Raw genomic sequence first — 20,988 nt, forward strand, 5'->3', positions numbered from 1 at the left:
TTCAAGGTGGCACCGAAATAAATTGGAATATCTTGTCCATTGGCACGGATATGATATTAGTGAACGCACATGGGAGCCAATAAAGAATCTTGCAAATGCAGCAAAGACAATGGAGGCTTTTCATCGATGACATCCATCAAAATCAAGATAAAAACCTTCTTTATAAAAGAAACAATATCTAGGCAATATAACATTCTACTTTCAATCTTTGTTTGTAGCTTCTTTGTAGTTGTGATGCTCAAGAGATGGAGAACCAACAATCAGCGGATTTGACTCAAGAGCCTTCATTTGCTGACCTACCGGATGAGACATTACGATTGTCATGACCTTCAAGATGACGTAATCGAGATGAAGATCTTTAAGAATGACATGTTCTTCCTCAAATAGATGGCGAGATACAACATGTTTGGTATCACGATTTAGGAAGGGACTCCCAATGTTTGGTGATTTTGCTAGAGGTAGGAACAACTCCTGATGGTGTTCCAAATGTTCTATTTGAAGGAAGTTATGAAGGCCTCAACAATGATCAAATAACTGGGTAGTCTTTCCACCCTGGTATGGGACACTATCGATGGTTAAGAGGCCCTATCAATCATCTTCAAAGAGAACAAAGATCAGAGTATGTGGCGAATATAATTCGTCGTATCATAGATTTCTTCAACATATGATGACTGCTCCTCATGGAATTCGTTCCTAGAAGGGAGGATAATGTCACGGACATAGTCATGTAAGCTAGTAATTACATATATAAATAGGTGGAAGTAAGTAAAAATAAATAAAAGTAAGTTAATTCTATAGTATTTAATATGGAAGCTTTTTAGAAGCTTCATAGATGCTACTTTGACTTCATAGGTGTCTTTATTTGACTTTTTGGATTAGAAACGTGGTCAACAAGTTGGCCATGTGCCACATATGTTGTTAGCTTGAAGATCAAGTTAACTATATGGCCCGCACGTAGAAAAACTTGCCTTGTAAGTCAAGGCATGTATCCTACAAAGTCAACACATATTGGAGGTCCTATAGAATGTCGCCACGTAGTCCCTAGTTGGATAGTATATATAGAGACAAGAGTGAAGCCTTCTTCACTCTTGGCAACTTCTTTCTTGCTTCTAGTCTAGTTTCAAGGGTCTCTAGTTTTCTTGTCTTTTGGCAATAGCCATTCTAGTTTCTCTTTCAATATACATACTTGTTTATTTATATTTTATTACCCTTCTTTGAGTAAAGGCTCACTTGTCTGAATTACTTTTTCATCGAGTTCTTGTCCTTGACATAGAGAGATATAAAGATGTTGACAACATCCTTGAAGAAGATTATGCACCCATATCGTTTATGTGCATAATATCATATTACGTGTGTTCTTGCTTGAGAATGCAACAAGCACCTAGTTGTGGAAGGTAAGTAGAAATTCAACAACAATCCTATCAAGTCTAATAGAGTCTTAAATAAACTTTAAATAAACCTTAATAATCCTAATCAAATATCAATTCATCCAAAAAAAATTAAAAGAAGTTATTAAAAAAATAAAAATAAAAAATATATTAATAAATAAATAAAAAATAAACCTTTAAAGAAATAAAAATAATTTTTAAAAAATATTAGAAATATAAAATTTTAAAGAAACAACAATAATCCTAAAAAATACTAAAAATAAAAATTTTAAATAATTCTTAACTAAATCTTAATTTAATCCTAGCTTAAATCTTAATGAACCTTAATCAAATCCTAAGTCAAGTCCTAATTGAAACCTTAATGAAATTCTAAACCTTAAACAAATTCTAAACCAAATCCAAAGTAAATCCTAATCAAATTCTAAATTTCAAACAAACTCTTAACAAACCTTTTAGTAGATTGAAATTTCAACAACTAATAATCAAACTATTGATATCAACTCAAATTTTTTACACTTCTTAATAACTTAGTTAGAAATAAGCACAAGATAGATGAAATCAATCGTACATATCAATTGAAAGAAATGCAAGTTAATCCACTCAAATGTTAGACACCCTCCTACTCCAATCTTAATGCTAAATTTTTAGTACTAATATCTCTTTTTTAAACCATTGAATTACTCTCAAATTTTACAAAAATGTTAAAATTTAAGTCAATTATCTATATAAATAATTTTCTTTCCAATCCAATTAGAAAATTTCTAAAGATTTTAGAAACACTCATTGACCCTCAAACTTCAATTTTTATAACCTCAATCCCATACAAACCTTCATATGCTTCAATCTAACTGTTCAATTGACCTCAAATTTTGTATACATATTTACAACTAGTACATCAACACACTATTCAAATTTCATCCATACTCATGCCACAAAATTTACAAAATCTTTACATTTGTAAACACATTTTTATTTTTCAAAACCTAAACCTACCAAGAACATTATTAACTTTAAAAATCCCTCTAAATCTTAATACTCATTCAAATGATATAAAACCAATGCCCAAAAATCTCTTTTCAAGTTTCCTCTCAAATTCTACTCTTTGATCTCCAAAAGAATCCTTGAGTTGCTATATGGGCATGGTATTGTACCTTAGGATCTAATTTTGACCTAAGTTGACAACTAGTCCTCTTCAAGTATTAATTTTTAGTAATTTGAGATAAGTTTTGCTTTAACCTATTGGAAACTCTCTCTTAAACATTTATATATCAATTTCTTATCTTATTTACTTTGATTTGGCTCATTTATGCCTCTACATAAATAGAAGTTCCTTCTACAAATAATGGTGTCATGTTGTAACATGACTATATGGTAAAAATATAAATAAAAAAGATTTTATTAATATTTAGTCATCTTAGATGTTAGGAACAGTGGCCAATTCGAGTACCAATATTCAAGGGTCAGTTAATGTCACCTCATTGCAAGCTATACCATCGTACGTGACATCAGCAATATGCTCCACCGGCATCATCAAATGAAGTACCTTCCGTACCAACGGCACAACCAAGATCATTTTCTAACCCTACATGGAATAAGCCTAGTATGTATATACTGGTGGAGACACCCAATATGCCTGATGGGGGTGCAAGAAGACCACTTCGTTGTTTACATTGCAGACAGATTGATTATTATGCTTGTGAATGTTCCAATCCCAGAGCCAATGACGATTACACGCAAGTGTGTGGGAATTGCAAATAATTGGGGCATACTTATCAAAAATGTAATGCTCTGTTCAATTTCAATAATTGGGATCAACAGATCTAAAGCCAACAAAAAATTGAAGAGATAAATTGAAGTTCTCAAGATACGCTGATAAATCGGGTGGAATGTGTCCAAGCCGTTCTTACCAAGAGTCGGCAAAAGGAGAAAGGACCAATTCAACATTTAGGTGAGCTTGATGCGAAGGGCCAATTTGACCCAATTACAGGGACATCTAATCCAAGTCTTGTTATGGGCCTCTTAACCAATATGAAACCTGACTCAGTTGGGCAATTCAATGAGGTCTCGATTACGGAGGCTTCGGTTTCATTTCAAGCTGTTCGAATTCCGAATCCAAGGCGGAAGAATAGGGAACCTCACGGAGTTAAAAGAAAAGAGAAGAAAAGAAAAAGGGCATTTGGGGAGATCGGAATTTTGGAGTCGGAGAGCTAGCTTCAAGCTCCTTCGAAAGATGTAGGACTTGATTTCATAGGATTTGGGAGGACTTTGCAGTCGTTGCTCAAAGTCAGTGTTTGTATTAGTAAATTGGATTTTTTTTTCAATAAAGTTAAAGCTAGTACTTTTGACTGTTTTGTGAAATTAGAAAAACATCTGCGGTTGAAATTTTAGAGATGTCTAGATGGTTGAGTATGCCAAGCCCATGAAAAAAATTATATTAATCTAATAATATGGATAGAGGATATTTGATCATTAGTGTAAAGATGTATTAGAAGTTGGCATATTGAGGTTGTTTAGGATTTCTGTAATATATGGAGATCTATCAGCTGGAATAAGGTGAATTTTGACATAGTAAGTCAAGGACTTAAATGCGGAGCTGCACATAAGGTTTGAATGAGAATTAACAGTTAGAGAAGGAGAAATTGCAAGTCAAGGTTCATCATCAACTTTCTAGGGGGCGCTCAAAGGACATCAGTGTGGATGTACGATGTTTTCTTACAATCTGTAAGTTAGATTGGATTGAAACTTCTTGAGCATTTAGAAGAATTGCAAAGACACTAGTGATAGAAGTTTTATAACAATCGAACGATCAGATTGAGAATTACAGCTTGCCGAAGCTCGTTGTCTATGGTTAGGGTTTTAAAATTAAAAAATAATAAATAATAAATAATAAATAAATAAAATAAATAAATAAATAAATAAATAAATAAATAAAACTAAAAAACAACAAAAGAATTTATGCTTATAATAACTTAAAGTTATTAGAAATAGTATTTCTAAGCACTTTGTTTTGGGATTAAGTTTTTACATTGAAATCCGAAATAGTTTATATTTAGATGGTTGAAACCCACTAGACTACTTGGATACTTGCAAAACATCATTTTATCTAGTACAGCCAAATGCGTTCTCCAGCAAGATAGCACATAATACGACAGCGGCATTAAGACTAAATCTTTTACTATCTTTCTATTATTTATCCTTATTTTTCTATTACAACTTTCCATTAGGTACTTCTATAATAACATCCATATTTTTATTTTTCACTATATAGTTGTATTATTATACAATAATAGAGAAGCTACGAAGCCTTTTTATTTCCTTGATAGATGTTGGAGATGTGAGTGAATATGCTATTCACAAGATTCTTTGAAACATTAAGAGAAGCTACATAAGTCATTTAATAGAGCACATTGGATTTCTGACTAAGCTAGATTCCCTACTATTTATGCCTTCTACAAAGTTATATAGCCTTTGTTTTTTTTTTGTTTTTTTTGTTTTTTTTTTTTTCCCCTCCCTTACCATAATTGATAACTTATGAAAATTATAACTTAATCGCAATATAACCAAGTCAATTCTTCAATTTTTCAAAACTTATTGGGAGTTGTAAGATATGTTGGGAGATAACTTAGAAGAGGTAATACTATACATACTCAACTAAAATTTAAAACCATAAACTTTTAATATTAATTAATTATATTTCAAAAGTAAAAATTTGATAATATATACAATTAATTCTTATTTATTTAGGTCGATATATGGTTTTTATTATTATTATTATTATTATTAACTTTCTTTCAATGATTATAATTTTCTAAATTTCTGTACTTTTTGAGAAGGTAACAACAAAATATTAATTTTAATCTTTGTGGATTATTTATAATCATATGATTCATCTAAAAAAGCAATTCCCAGTCTTATTTGTACTATTTGAGACCCTCTAATAACATACAGATTTGGGTCTTTAAAATACCCATGCTTGTTAATTTTTACAACATTGAAAGTAAAAATCAGAATAAGATTAATTGCACTAAAGAATCTGTACCTGAATAATTTCATTTCTAGGTATTCCATCAAAGAAAACCTATTTTAAGATTATAATATTGTTTTGTATTTCATCATGTAGGATTTTTTAAAAATGCTTGAAAGATGTATATTATGACAAATTGTTATTTTTATTGGCTTTAAATTCATATACATATATATAATTTGAATATCCACTTGCAAAAAATTACACGTATCCATTGAACAATAGAAATACTGCTTACTTACAAATTTTTATCCTATTTTTTAGTCATTTTCATCTGAAAAACATTCTTAGTTTCTTCCAGTTTCAAAAATGAAATAACAGACCAGTCCAAAACAGTTTGATTAAGAAATTGAATTACTTATGTGTGTGTGTGTGCGTGTGTGTGCATGCACATATATAAACGCACACATTCATATTCAAACTATGTGTTAATCAATATGGGGTTGATTTAAAATTTTATTTTGAATTTAAATATATATATATATATATATATATAAATCTACTTCATCAAAATACAACCTATTTTGACATAATTCTCAAATGAATGACGCATTTCAATATACTCTATTAATAGTGTATGTTAAATAGTGTAGTTAGGGTTCTCTTGCTGACATGACAATGGAGTTTGTTTCGAGGGGAGATGCAACCACATCTGGACGAATGAACGTAATTGAATGAATAAGTGCATGGATGGACGGATTGTGTGTTGGGGTGGTCGGCGAAGCTCCACCCAGTCCGGGCCCGCCCCGCCCCACACCACATGGCGAAGTCAGAAGGGGGGGGGAGGAATAAATTTAAATTTAAATTAATCACTAAGTTAATTAATTAAAATGGGGGGGGGGGGTGGGTCACTCACCCACCAACTCACCTTGTTCATCCCAAATTACTAGTATGTAACTAGTAACCAACTAACAAACTAGTGATTGAGGAGAGTCTCCTTTGAAATGCTCAGTGTCTTGATCTTCTTCATGTATTTATTTGTACATTTTATTCTATTCTATTATTCCTACACTATGGAAAAGCATACCCATAAGTTTATCTACATTAATATATGTATATATATATATATATATATATACATATATTAAAGTGTTTTTTAATGTGTTATATCTATGTAAAGTTTTGAAATTCATAAAGAATCGTGAATATTTTAATTATCAAACTTTACCAATACGAGGGCAAACAATGGTGCAATTAAATTATTTTGTTATAGTGTGTTAAGATATTCAGTTGGTCTTGTTTTAACATTGGTATAACAGTTTCATAAACCCTTTACAACAACTTTTAGAGCCATAGAAGAAGATACTCTTGTGTGTGTGTGTGTGTGTGTGTGTGTGTTCGTGTATATATATATATATATATATATATAACTACACACATTAAATCAATGTCGTCAAACTTAGTTCTCCAGTACATATGATCTGTATTCAGCTAAAATTTATCATCAATTTCAGTTTTTTGAACTAGCTTCAGTGTTTTCCAAAAGTTATCACATAGCATATTATTGTTTAAGATTTTATTTAGCATACATGGGTGTGTATTTGCAGAAATATACTACATTTTCAAAACGATTTTATGATGTAAGAAGAAAGTATTAAAAGCTTGAACCCTTGTAAGAACCTTTGAAATAGTGATATTCTTCAGGTTTATTAGGTACTTTATTCAGTTCCCTTTTGTTAGTATTCAAATTTGTGATATTTGTAGGTGGTACAATGTGTATGAAAATGTAACCACAGGAATTTAATTGACTTTGTGATTATTCTATTAAATTCTAAATAATTGAGCATTCGTCCTCAATTGAATTTTAAATAATTAAATAATTGACTTTCACTTTATAATCTCATATTACCTTTCCTTTCAATTTAGAAAGGTTACCCCACAATTGCACAAATTCTTTATCCTATGTCTGTCTTTTACATGCCGTGCTAAACATTACTTTACATAGATTTTTATTTTATTTTTTTATGTTTTTTCTTTCTTTCATTCAATGAAAAATAAAAAATACATTAGAATGGGTTTAACATTCACCATCCATTTAAATTTCACATCAAAAACATCACACTGTATTCAAAAACAATACCCACATTCTTCAAGCAACGCAGCAATATTTTCAAAGAAACCCTAATAAACATCAAAACAATATTCATCACATTGTAAAAACATTACACTCAATTTTACATACATATTTGTACACCCACATAACAACACTATGCCGCCGATCATATCTTGAAGTACGGCATTTAACGTGTCTTAATTTTTTTTCAAAATCATGACACCCAATTAGGGTTTCATCCAAATGGATGGTATCCGAATGGATGCGAGGGGTTTCATCCGTTCGGACAATCCGAGGCGATCCCAAGCCGCCGCATAGCGTCCTTCGAACCCGATTGGTGGACAGGGTGGTACCGGTCCACGGTGTCTCCTCCCGACCACGTAGCAAGCTTGGGATAGGTAGGTAGGTAGGTACGCAACTGGGTTGCTGCATCGATACCGTGTAGATGGATGTAGATTCTGATGGATGGGTGAACGACGCACCCGTGGCACCCGAGTGGACAACCCATCGATTCCCGGTATGACCACGTCTCGCAACGCGGTATCTTTAAAGTCAGCGCGGGTGGTGGACGACTTACCCGTTCAGCCCCCAGATGTCAAGGGCTTGCACGGAAGTTTCGAGTATTGTCCCCGATTTTGGAGTTCCCACGGGATGGGTGACGTCATTGGTGGTCGTGTCGATGTACTCCTTTTGTATTGATACCTGCATGGTTCAATACTGTGATGGAACTTGGATGATATCTATTCGATACCCGCATTGATGTAGACTGCATTAGAGCCACTCAGTTTCAAATTTTGCGGGCGTCGTCTTCTGAGTCACAAGTAAGATACCAGATGACGTGTCGCAACGTCATTGGGACGTGGTATTAGGGGGTGCTTTGGGCATGGGCTCGATGTGTCCCCAAGTCCACACTCTTTATTCATTGATTCTTGAGTTATAATGTATATTTGGGAACTAATGAAATAATATTTATTAAACATTTAGATATTATCAATATTGGTTTTATTTTTGGAATAAATTGCCAATGAAGCAAATGTAAGCTTGTTAATGTTTTTTCTTGGGTATTTATATTTATTCATTTAATCCTATTAATAATTAAATTTGTGGTATCTTGAGTATATCTATTTTTTGGGATTTTTATTATTGTATTTAGATAAGAAAATTATTTAAAAGAAAAACATGACCATTGGAAAGTATTTGTGAAGCTGACTGAGAACATTCCCAATTATTACACTACAGCTTTTGAAACGTATATCAAAATAATAACAATAATACCATCTACTCATTTTTGTTCATTTTATTTATTTTGACATTAAAATTTAACAGGTATGAATTTTGCAATCAAAAGTTGCATTTGTAAATTCCTGCAGAAATGGATTGAAATTGTAAATTCTTTGACCAAAAAATATATTTGACGTGTTCAACAAAAATTCATTGTTTTAAAGAGCTTTCAATTTTTATAAATCTTAGCACAAAATTCTGAATTTATAGTTTACTACTCTCAAAATCCAAAGTTCTCACACCAAACACATTATGATTCTGGCAGATTTTGAATAATAATAAAAAGGGTTTCAACATAATTTATATGTTTTTTAGGTATAAAAAGTTTGGTTTGGATACCTTGACTGTGTGACACGTTTTATTATTTTTTAAATTGTGTATCGTATCAAAGAAATACCCATTTGCCTCAATTATTTTTTCTTGTGCTTTTTCTGACGTGCTTATCTTGCATGTAAAGAGAATGGTGAAACTTGTCCACGTTAATCTGTCAAGGATAATTTTGCTCCATTCTCACATCAGGACACCCGAGTACCGTTAAAATTGCAAAGATTTTCCTGATAAAATGAATGATTCAGCTCAAGAGTTTGCTGCGTGGAATACCCCTCCTCGCTATAAAAAAAAAAAATAAAAAAAAATAAGAATAAAATGTCCGAGCGGAGGGACCCAACTCAAAAAACGGTCAATAGGTATTAATAATATTGTCAAAGTGGCACCTTGAACACGATCTGCCGCTGTTTTCTCTAAAACAAGACCATCAAAAATCATGTTCGAAGGTCCAACTGCTTCGGCACAGATATTTAAGGATAAGGCCATTTTGAGGAAGTGAATGTTGTTCCACACATCTGGAAAGGCATTCCTGGATGAGTAAGGAGGTAATTTTGTTTGATTCCGCCTTCTCATCGATGGTTCTGAGTTCCAATGTAATATCACTGCTAAAAACCAAAGAAAAATTGAATCTAGAATCATAAAAGCATTTTATTTTTATTTTTTAGTGTTTAATTATTTTAGTATTAACATTTTTAGTACAGGCTTTTTTCTTAATATCTTCTTGATATTTACAATTGTCATCTTTACAATGTTTTTTTAATAATTGATTCTTTTCAAGAATAATATTGCCTAAAATATTTGTCTACAATTTATTAATAATTGGTGCATTTGTCAATATCCAATATATGAAATCTAAAATAATAGTTGGTGTAATTAGCTAAAGAAGTGTCTTACATAGTTGTATTAAAATCATTGATATATTAGACTTATTTATTTATTCATTTTAAAACTTGCAACCAATTATTATTGCATACAATGTTTTTTTCAAATAGATTAACATATCTTGAACCATTTAAGTCATTATATCATTTAACCATCTATAATTTCAAAAAAAAAGTCCAAAGACTTGGTTCAAAGCTATATATATATATATATATATATATATATATATTGGTACATTTGGATAATTAGCTGTAGAATTATTTGAAATTAAATAGATTCAAATATTTAGAATTAGAGATTTGAGATCAATATGGATTTCTAAAATCTAAAATTAACTTTTAGAATTTAGTTAAGATTTATGTAGGATTTCTTTAGAATTTTATTGGAATATCTTTAGAATTGGTTAGGATTTAGTTAGGATTTGATTAAGATTTAGCTAAGATTTGAATAGTATTTTTTAGGATTTTCTTTATGGTTATTTAACATTTGAATAACATTGGTAGTAACTTAAAGAATGTCAATAAATTCCATATCTATAAGCTTAAATACATTAAATTATATTAGAAATAAATAAAAAGATATATAAATAAATTTAAAAATTATTTAAATAAGGCCACCTAAGAAAATTGATTGATTGATTGATTGATTGATTGATTAATAAAAATTAATTAACTTAAAGACTTTAAATATATTATTTTTAATAAATTAGGTATTTCTACATACCTTATATATTATTTTTTGATTACAAGAAGAAGTTTAAAATAAGTTAAGATCTTTCTATAGCTAGATTCTATGACTACCTTATATATTTTTGAGCTAAATTTTATATTATTTAAAAAGAAATTTACAATACTTCCTTAATTTTAGCACTCAAATAAATACTATACTTATTACAACAATATATAGATAGCAACGAGATATTTTTTGCTTTGTTGATTGTTGTTGCTTATGTAATTATTGTACTTGAAGTGAGTTACTAATATTAAAAAAAAAAAAATAGAAAAGATGAACTTTATTTTAGGTAGCCATTTTTGAGACATGTAAGGTACTTAAGTAGTAATTAATAATGTTGCAATTGCTGGTAACTGCATATGATGCATTAAAAAGACTACAAAAAATACACATTATGATGTGGAAAGCTTAAGACTACTTAGGAATGTTGCATGCATCAAAGTTGACAATAAGTTTAGCATTTAAAATGTGCACACACAACAACAATCATTTTTGTATTAGACCTATACATCTTATAAACAACCAAGTAACAATGGATAGCAAATGTAATATGCAAGTATCTTTAATAGATTACAAAGTAGCAAAGATTATTGAGGATCTAAAAAGAAATTATGGCATTACAATTTATATGGCTTAGAAATGAAATAGTGTTGAGCTAATTCATTGGTACTAAAGAAAAGAACGACAAATAACTTTTAAGATATTGCATAGAATTATCACAAGAAAATCCAAGAAGCATTATAATTGTTATAGCTTGATAGTCTTTTCATTGCATTCTATATATGGATCTTAAGATATTTACTCAAATGTTGCCATTTAATTGGTCTCGACAAAAATTATCTACAAAACAAATATTGTAGAGTTCTTTTATGTGCAAATTTAATGGATGGTAAATAAGTTATATATTTAATAATCTTTTACTATTATGCATGTTGAAAATAAAAAGAATTAAAAATGATTATTAAATAACTTGAAGAAGCATTCTTTTAATATTATATAATTAAAGAGTATATAGTGCTAATGATCTTTTTGTTCAATGGCTAAGAGAAGATTATCAAAGATGTGCAACTAATCTTTCTAAAAGTTTTTCATAATGTTTATATGTACCACCTTGTTGAGATATTTAGAGGAAAATTTACAAAAATAGAGATGGTGAATTTACTTCAAAACATAGCATGTGTGGTTATATCCAATTTGTACTAAGATGAATTTACAAAGACTAGAGAGATTTCAAAAGAAGTTGTTATGTAGATTAACAAATTATAGCCAAATACTTAAACAATAATATTTTTTGAAGAATATTGATATAATTATTTAATATCTAATATGTAAAAATTGCTAAATTAATACTTGATGGTAGTAAAATCTCTCTCTCTCTCTCTCTCTCTCTCTATATATATATATATATATATATATATATAAGATGATGGAAATGATTTGTAGTTAATTTATGGTGTGATTTAATAATCAACAAAGTGTAGTTCCTCTATGAAGGACAATGTTGACACCATATATATTTTAATGAAATCCTAATGAAATCCTAATTAAATCCTATCAATTTCTAACCAAAATATGTAGCAATATAAGAATCTCAAATATTATTAATTAAACCATTGGTCTTCTTTTAAATATTTTATATGTTCAATCTATTAAATAAAAAATATCATATATAATTTTAAAAAATTAAAATTAGAAATTATAATATATATATATATATATATATATATATATATATATATATATATTTTCTTAGATGTCCACCATCTTCATTTTCTAACTTTGATGTTAATCTACTAGCTATAATTTATTGCACCATTTACATGCTTTCAAAATTTTAAATTTTTTTCAAATTAAATTCTATATCAGTTTACAAAACATATTTCAATCTAACCAATAAAATTTTCAAAATCATGAAACTCTTATTTATCTTTAAAACGTAATTTTTAAAATTCTAATCTAATTGAATTTCAATAATCTTTGATCTAATCATTTGATTAATCTCAAATTCACAAAAAATATATAAATCAAGAAAATGCACAATCCTACAAAATATCATTTGTTGATCTACTATAATACTTATAAAAAAATCATAATTTAAACTATTTTTTAGTTTATAAAATCCTAAATCACCTTAAAAAACCTTAACTTTGCCAAACTCTCACAAAGTCAATATCTAACTTAATTCTCTAAATCCAATGTATGAAAAAATCTTATAAAGTTTGTTTTTTAGTATTACTGTTTGATCAATTATAAAACCTTCTAATTGCCATAGGTGCAAGATTTTGTGTCTTAGAATTTGGTTTTGACCTTGGTTCACAACTAATCCTCTTTGGATATCAATCTTTAATATCTTTAGGTAATTTATGCTAGAAGCTACTTTTTATTTCTTCTCAAATTTTTTTATAATTTTTTATAATTATGTATATATATATTTGTTTTATTTATGGTCCTACAAAGTAAGAAAAAGCTTATTTTATAAAAATACAACATCATTGCTAAATGTTCATACTACTTCTCTATGATTTTATTTATTTATTTATTTTTAAATAGTTTCCCTACTATATTTTTTTTAGTTAAGTTCTATAATATAATCCATGTTTTTTTCTTTCACCTAATAACCATGTGTCAAGGTGTCACGGACATACATATAATTACCTATATGAATAGATAAAAGTATGTAAAAGTAGATAAAAGTAGGTTAATTGTGTAATATCTTCTAGAGAAGCTTCTTAGAAGCTTCATAGACGCTGCTTTGACTTTATAGGAGTCTATAGTTGACTTTTAGGTTAGAAACTTGGTCAACAAGTTAGCCATGTGCCACACATGTTGGAAGCTTAAAGAACAAGCTAACTACGTGGTCCATCCATAGAAAACTTGCCTTGCAAGCAAAGGCATGTGGCCTAGAAAGTCAACATATATTGGAGGTCTTATAGAACATCGCCACGTGGCTTCTAGTTAGATAGTATATATAGAGGCAAGAGTGAAGCCCTCTTCACTCTTGTCAACTCCTTTCTTGCTTCTAGTCTAAGTTTCAAGGGTCTCTAGTTTTCTTGTATTTTGGCAATAGCCATTCCAGTTTCTTTCTTAATATACATATTTCTATTTTGTCCTATTTCTTTTGAGAAAAGTCTCACTTACTCTTTAGCTTTCATCGAGTTCTTGTCCTTGACAGATTGACAAGAGTACACTTACAATATCAGAGCTTTGTCTTTTCTTGATTAAGAGTGGATTACCCCTTTTTCTTGATAAGACATAAGCGCATTAGAAGTTGCGGATTACCCTCTTTTAAACTGATATTGTTCTTAGTATTTTCTTTGTTATCAATTCCTCTCTTCTATTTGTTTTGAGCGTTATTAGACATCTTCTCTTTTCTAAGTGCTACTATGGCAGAGCTTGTTGAAATGAAGAGTGCAATGGCACAGATGCAAGAGCAATTGAGGGAGTTAATGCTTGCGATGCATCAACTCAATTTACCACCACAAGGAGCAACAAGAATGGTAGGAAGTGAAGATATAGAGATGATTGGGGCTGCTTCAACATCTACACCAAACCATGTCCCTTCTCCCAGAATGGAACACCCTTCGAGTGTTAGAGAACCGAGAGTTGCCTTGCCCGAGAAGTTTGATGGTACCAGATCCAAGTTTCGAGGATTCATCAATCAGGTCCAACTAGTAATTGAACTTCAACCCCAGAGCTATCCAACTCCAGGGTCACAAGTTAGATTCATTGGTACACTCCTTTCAGGTTCAGCATTGTCATGGTTTTCATCTTTTCTTGAACGACGAGATCCAATATTGGATAATCTGGAGGCTTTTTTGGCGGAGTTTCGATCCATGTTTGGAGAACATGATGCAATTCGTGTTGCAACCAACAAGATCCGTATTTTGCGACAAGGCAATCGATCAGTAACATTATATGCTTCGCAATTTCGACAACTTGCAACTGATATCAAGTGGGATGATGCCGCACTTGTGAGTCAATTTCTCTACGGATTACAATATGAGGTAAAGAAATTGATGCTTAATTTACCTGATCCTCAAACATTGAGTCAAGCAATTGACTTTGCTGTGAAGTGCGACAATCGACTTTTTGAATTTCGATCCGAGAGTCGTACAAGTGGGCCTCAACGTTACTACAATTCAATGGCAACACCGACGTCTCCTCAACACATACCTTCGGAAGTAGAGGATATGCAAATTGATGCGGTACGTTTCAAACCTCTTACTGAGCAAGAAAAGTCTCGTCGTCGACAAGGAGGATTGTGCTTATATTGTGGAGAACCTAAGCACACTGCTCAACATTGTCCAAAGAAGCGACGTAACTACAAAATGAGGAGTACGACTGTGAAAGAAGACAGTATGTCGGAAAACGAGTACGTCCAGCTACAATAGGGACCGTGCGGCTGGAATCTTGTACAACTTCTAATGAAGGTCCTATCCTCTCCTCAGAACCATCTCCTTGTTTTATAATAGATGTGCGTTTAGGACCTAATAATTACAAAGCCTCTGCCTTGATAGATTCAGGAGCCTCAGCTTGTTTTTTAGATGAAGAATTTGCTAGATGTCATAGAATATCATTAATACAAAAAACTAAACCTGTACACGTAGAAGTTATAGATGGTCGTCCGTTGTCTTCTGGAGATGTAACTCACGAAACACTTCCTGTAGATGTAGTAATAAATGGTCATAGTAGTTGCGTAATTTTTAATATAATTAGATCTCCCTCTAATCCAGTAATTTTAGGCTTATCATGGTTAGAAAAGTATAATCCTCGAATAGATTGGATTTCTCGTAAACTTGATTTTCCTCGGAGCATTAGTAACAGTTCTATTAATCAAGTAAAAAACCATGAGTCTAGTATAGAAAAACCCGCACTTATAGGTGCAAAAGCATTTATACACGCAGCAAAAGAAGGATCAACTTTTGCTATTTATGCTGCACCTATTTCTGAAAGCGTAAAGACTTCAAGTGGCATTCCAAGTCAATATCAGGATTATCAAGACGTTTTTGAGAAAAATAATGCAGATATTCTTCCTGAGCATCGCCCATACGATTGTTCAATCGATCTCAAGGAAGGAACTCAGCCACCATTTGGACCAATTTACAGTTTATCGCAAGATGAGTTGGCTGAACTCAAGACATATATTGACGAGAATTTAGCGAAGAATTTCATACGTCATTCAAAATCTCCAGCAGGAGCTCCAATTTTATTCGTAAAGAAAAAAGATGGATCTTTACGAATGTGTGTTGACTATCGAGGACTCAACAAGATCACAATCAAGAACAGGTATCCATTACCTTTGATATCAGGACTCCTTGACCAGTTAAATCAAGCTAAGATCTATACAAAAATAGATCTAAGAGGAGCATATAATCTAGTACGGATCAAAGAAGGAGATGAATGGAAGACTGCGTTTCGAACCAGGTACGGACACTTTGAATACAATGTCATGCCTTTTGGACTCACGAATGCACCAGCTGCTTTTCAACATCTCATGAATGATGTATTTCGTGAATTCTTAGACAATTTTGTCGTCTGCTATCTAGACGATATCCTGATCTATTCCAAGAACGTTGAAGAACATGAAATACATGTTCGTCAAGTATTACAAAAACTTAGAGATGCAGGATTGTACGCCAAGATGGAAAAGTGTGTATTTCACACTACTCAAGTTGACTTTTTAGGATACATCATTTCAAATGATGGTCTCATGATGGATTCTAAGAAAGTCCAAACAATCATGGATTGGAAGATTCCAAAGACTGTAAGAGATGTCCAATGTTTCTTGGGATTTGCCAATTACTATCGGATCTTCATCAAAGACTTCTCACGAGTTGCAGCTCCACTTACACGCTTGACTAGTAAAGATAAATTTCAATGGAATCAAGAAGCGGAAGCAGCATTTGAAGCCTTGAAGACATCGTTTGTCTCTGCACCAGTCTTATATCGTGTTGACTTTTCCAAGGTATTTTTTATGGAAACAGACGCATCGGATTTTGCCTTGGGTGCAGTTTTATCACAAATGGGAACAGATGACAAACTTCATCCGATAGCTTTTCATTCAAGAAAATTCTCAGCAGCCGAGATCAATTATGAGATCCACGATAAAGAACTTCTTGCGATCGTGGATTCCTTTCAAGAATGGCGTCATTATCTAGAAGGCGCTTCTAGTCCAGTCACTGTGTATACAGATCACAAGAACCTCGAGTATTTCATGTCAGCACGCGTGTTGAATCGTCGTCAAGCTCGTTGGAGTATGTCTTTGTCAAGATTCGACTTCATTATCACTTATCGGCCAGGAAAACAACAAGGTTTGTCCGATGCCCTGTCTAGACGTTCTTATTTTGCACCAAAAGAAGGAGATGCAGCTTTTGAGCAACAAAGAACGGTCCTCTTGAAACCGGAGCAATTTCATCTCCGAGCAGTGAAATCAACATTGACTGTTGATTCAACTTTTCTCAAGCAAATCCAGTCCAGTATGTCCTCAGACCCTCTTGTTCATGATATCGAGAATAATTCTTCCAAGTCTCATGATTCTTCTAAGTTCGAGTTCAAGAATAATCTATTATATTTTGAAGGACGCCTATATGTTCCAGAAGGAAAAGCACGTTTGCGTGTTCTTCAAGCACGTCATGACTTTCCAGCAGCAGGGCACTTTGGATATAATAAGACTCTGGAACTCATATCAAGAGATTTTTGGTGGCCACAAATGTGGAAGTCAGTCAAAGACTTTGTACAATCATGTGATATTTGTTCAAGATCAAAAATTCCTCGACATCGACCTTACGGACTTCTTCAGCCATTACCTATACCAGAACAACCATGGTCTTCTGTTTCTATGGATTTCATCACAGATCTTCCAAACTCAAGATCTTATGATTCTATATTTGTGATAGTAGATCGTTTCACCAAGATGGCACATTTTATGCCATGTACAAAATCTATCACAGGTGAAGAAACAGCTAAGCTTTTCATTGATAATATCTATCGCTATCATGGATTACCTAAAGATATCATATCGGATAGGGGAACTCAATTTGTGTCGAGATTCTGGAGGACTCTTTTCAAGATTTTAAAAGTGGACATAAAGCTATCTTCAGCTTTCCATCCTCAAACTGATGGACAAACAGAGCGCGTAAACCAAGTCTTGGAACAGTATTTAAGGTGTACCATCAACTACCAACAAGATGATTGGACAAACCTTCTGCCATTGGCAGAGTTTGCTTATAATAATACGGTACATTCCTCCACGCAACAAACACCTTTCTTTGCCAATTATGGCTATCATCCACGACTTGATACTTTTGATTTTTCAAAAGTTGATAATCCTGCAGCAGAAGATATGGCAAATCGGTTGTCAGAGTTACATGCAATAATGAAGGCGCAGTTGAAGAAAGCTCAAGAACGACAAAAGATAAATGCAGATGTATATCGTAAAGAGCAACCACAACTCAACGTGGGTGATAAGGTATGGCTACTTCGTCGCAATATCAAGACCACTCGACCTTGTGACAAATTGGACTATCGTAGGCTTGGCCCCTTTTCTGTTTCTGAACAGATCAACCCAGTTGCATATCGGTTACATCTACCGGAGTCAATGAAGATCCATCCTGTATTCCACGTGTCTCTTCTTGAACCATATAAGACAGTGGATATACAAGGAAGAAGACAAATGCCACCGCCTCCTATAGAAGTAGATAATAATGAAGAATTTGAGGTGGAAGAGATATTAGACTCAAGGCGGTGCCGAAATAAGCTAGAATATCTTGTTCATTGGCGCGGATATGATATTAGTGAGCGCACATGGGAGCCATCCAGGAATCTAGCAAATGCATCAGCTAAAGTCAAAGTTTTTCATCAACGACATCCATCAAAACCAAGATGAAAACCTCTCTTATAAAAGAGACAAGATTGAGGCAAGATAACATTCAAATTCCTATCCTTGTTTGTAACTTCTTTGCATTTGTGACGCTAATTAGATGGAGAGCCAACAACCAGCGGATTCAACTCAAGAACCTTCGTTTGTTGACTTACCGGATGAGACATTACGATTGTCACAACCTTCAAGACGACGCAACCGAGATGAAGATCCTCAAGAACGACATGTTCTTCCTCGAATAGATGGTGAGATACAACGCGTTTGGTATCACGACCTTGGAAGAGATTCTCGATGTTTGGTGATATTATTGGAGATAGAAACGACTCCTGATGGTGTTTCAAATGTATTATTTGAAGGAAGTTATGAAGGCCTCAACAGTGATCAAATAACAGGGTGGTCTTCTCGCCCTGGAATGGGACACTATCGATGGCTAAGAGGACCCATCAACTATCTTCGAAGAGAACAAAGATCAGAGTATGTAGCAAATACAATTCGCCGCATATTAGATTTTCTCAATATATAATCACCGCTCCTCGTGGAACTCGTCCCTAGAAGGGGGGGTAATGTCACGGACATACATATAATTACCTATATGAATAGATAAAAGTATGTAAAAGTAGATAAAAGTAGGTTAATTGTGTAATATCTTCTAGAGAAGCTTCTTAGAAGCTTCATAGACGCTGCTTTGACTTTATAGGAGTCTATAGTTGACTTTTAGGTTAGAAACTTGGTCAACAAGTTAGCCATGTGCCACACATGTTGGAAGCTTAAAGAACAAGCTAACTACGTGGTCCATCCATAGAAAACTTGCCTTGCAAGCAAAGGCATGTGGCCTAGAAAGTCAACATATATTGGAGGTCTTATAGAACATCGCCACGTGGCTTCTAGTTAGATAGTATATATAGAGGCAAGAGTGAAGCCCTCTTCACTCTTGTCAACTCCTTTCTTGCTTCTAGTCTAAGTTTCAAGGGTCTCTAGTTTTCTTGTATTTTGGCAATAGCCATTCCAGTTTCTTTCTTAATATACATATTTCTATTTTGTCCTATTTCTTTTGAGAAAAGTCTCACTTACTCTTTAGCTTTCATCGAGTTCTTGTCCTTGACACAAGGACATGAATCTCAAACAAAGAAAATCCTCAATACACTCTTGTATCATTGAAAGGAACTAGAAAATCACTCAAAGATGATATAATATTGAACTAGAATGGCTATTGTCGAAAACAAGAAGACTAAAAAATCTTTGAACAAGACTAACGACTAGAAAGGTGTTGACAAGAATGAAGAAGGCTTCACTCTTGCCTCCATATATACTCTCTAACTAAGAGCTATGTGGCAATATTCTATAGGACCTCCAACATGTCTTGACTTTGCTAATCCACATGTCTTAACTTACAAGGCAATTTATCTATGTATGTGCCACATAGTAAGCTTATTTCAAAAGCTATTACATGGAGTTAACTTGTTCCACAAGCTATCAATACATGCTTAACTTGTTAGCAAAGTTTCTAACCTACAAACACATCTAAAGTCAAAACTGCATCTATGAAGCTTCTAGGAAGCTTATCTAGTAGACTTTATGAAATTAATCTATATTTACTTACTTCTACCTAATTATATAAGTAACTATTGGATAAATGTATATGTCCATGATACCATGTTATAACACAACAATTTATCAAACATGCCATCTCTTGTAGTTGATGTAATTAGCTTGGTCATTACAAAAGAACTTGCAAAGAACATATCTAGAGAGAGCCTAAGATTTTTATTCATGTTTTACACTATGTTTTTGAAATAAAAAATTTATTGACCTATTAATGATATACTCGCAGACTTGTTGGCCTATTAATTAAGTCTATTTTTGATAATTTTTCTAAAACAAATTCACACAATTGTATAAGTTATGAATGTTATTAAAATTTATCACACATAGAAATTTTTTGTTGTGGATTACATTCTAATCTATTTTTCTACCTATCTATCTATATACCTACTTTTTAAAATTAATTATCTTTAAATAGCTTTTAAATGTATAGATAGATAAATAAAAGAATAAAATTTTATATGTATTAAAAATAAATTCAAACAAGAGATCTTAAGTTAATAAAAGAAAAATATAAATTATATATATATATTTATAGAAAAATATTAAAACAATACACTTTATTTCTATGGTTTAATCTTTGTGACTACTTTTTCAATTTGAAAAAATAAAAACATGTAAATTCAATGTCAACACTCAAATCTTTATGATTGCCAATTACTTGTTTAATACACATCAATATAATTCATCTCACATAGTAAAATTATAAAATACAAGTGATGCACAATTTTTTTTGACCTTGTTCATTAAATATTGATATTTCTAAATTGGCCAAGAGGAGCCTTGAATAAATTTAATATTCTTATAGGTCAATTCAATA

General features: G+C 32.1%; 1 long non-coding RNA gene across 1 annotated transcript; it reads left to right on the forward strand.

Moving 5' to 3' along the window:
• The first annotated feature begins 7,437 nt into the window (after nt 1-7,437).
• On the forward strand, nt 7,438-9,045 carry LOC141045446 (uncharacterized). Its single transcript, XR_012217594.2, has 2 exons — nt 7,438-8,500; nt 8,792-9,045. It is a non-coding gene; the product is annotated as an uncharacterized LOC141045446 (long non-coding RNA).
• The last annotated feature ends 11,943 nt before the right edge of the window (nt 9,046-20,988 follow it).

Source organism: Physcomitrium patens, chromosome 5 (assembly GCF_059467195.1).
Source record: "Physcomitrium patens ecotype Gransden chromosome 5, ASM5946719v1, whole genome shotgun sequence".
Lineage (NCBI taxonomy): Eukaryota > Viridiplantae > Streptophyta > Bryopsida > Funariales > Funariaceae > Physcomitrium > Physcomitrium patens.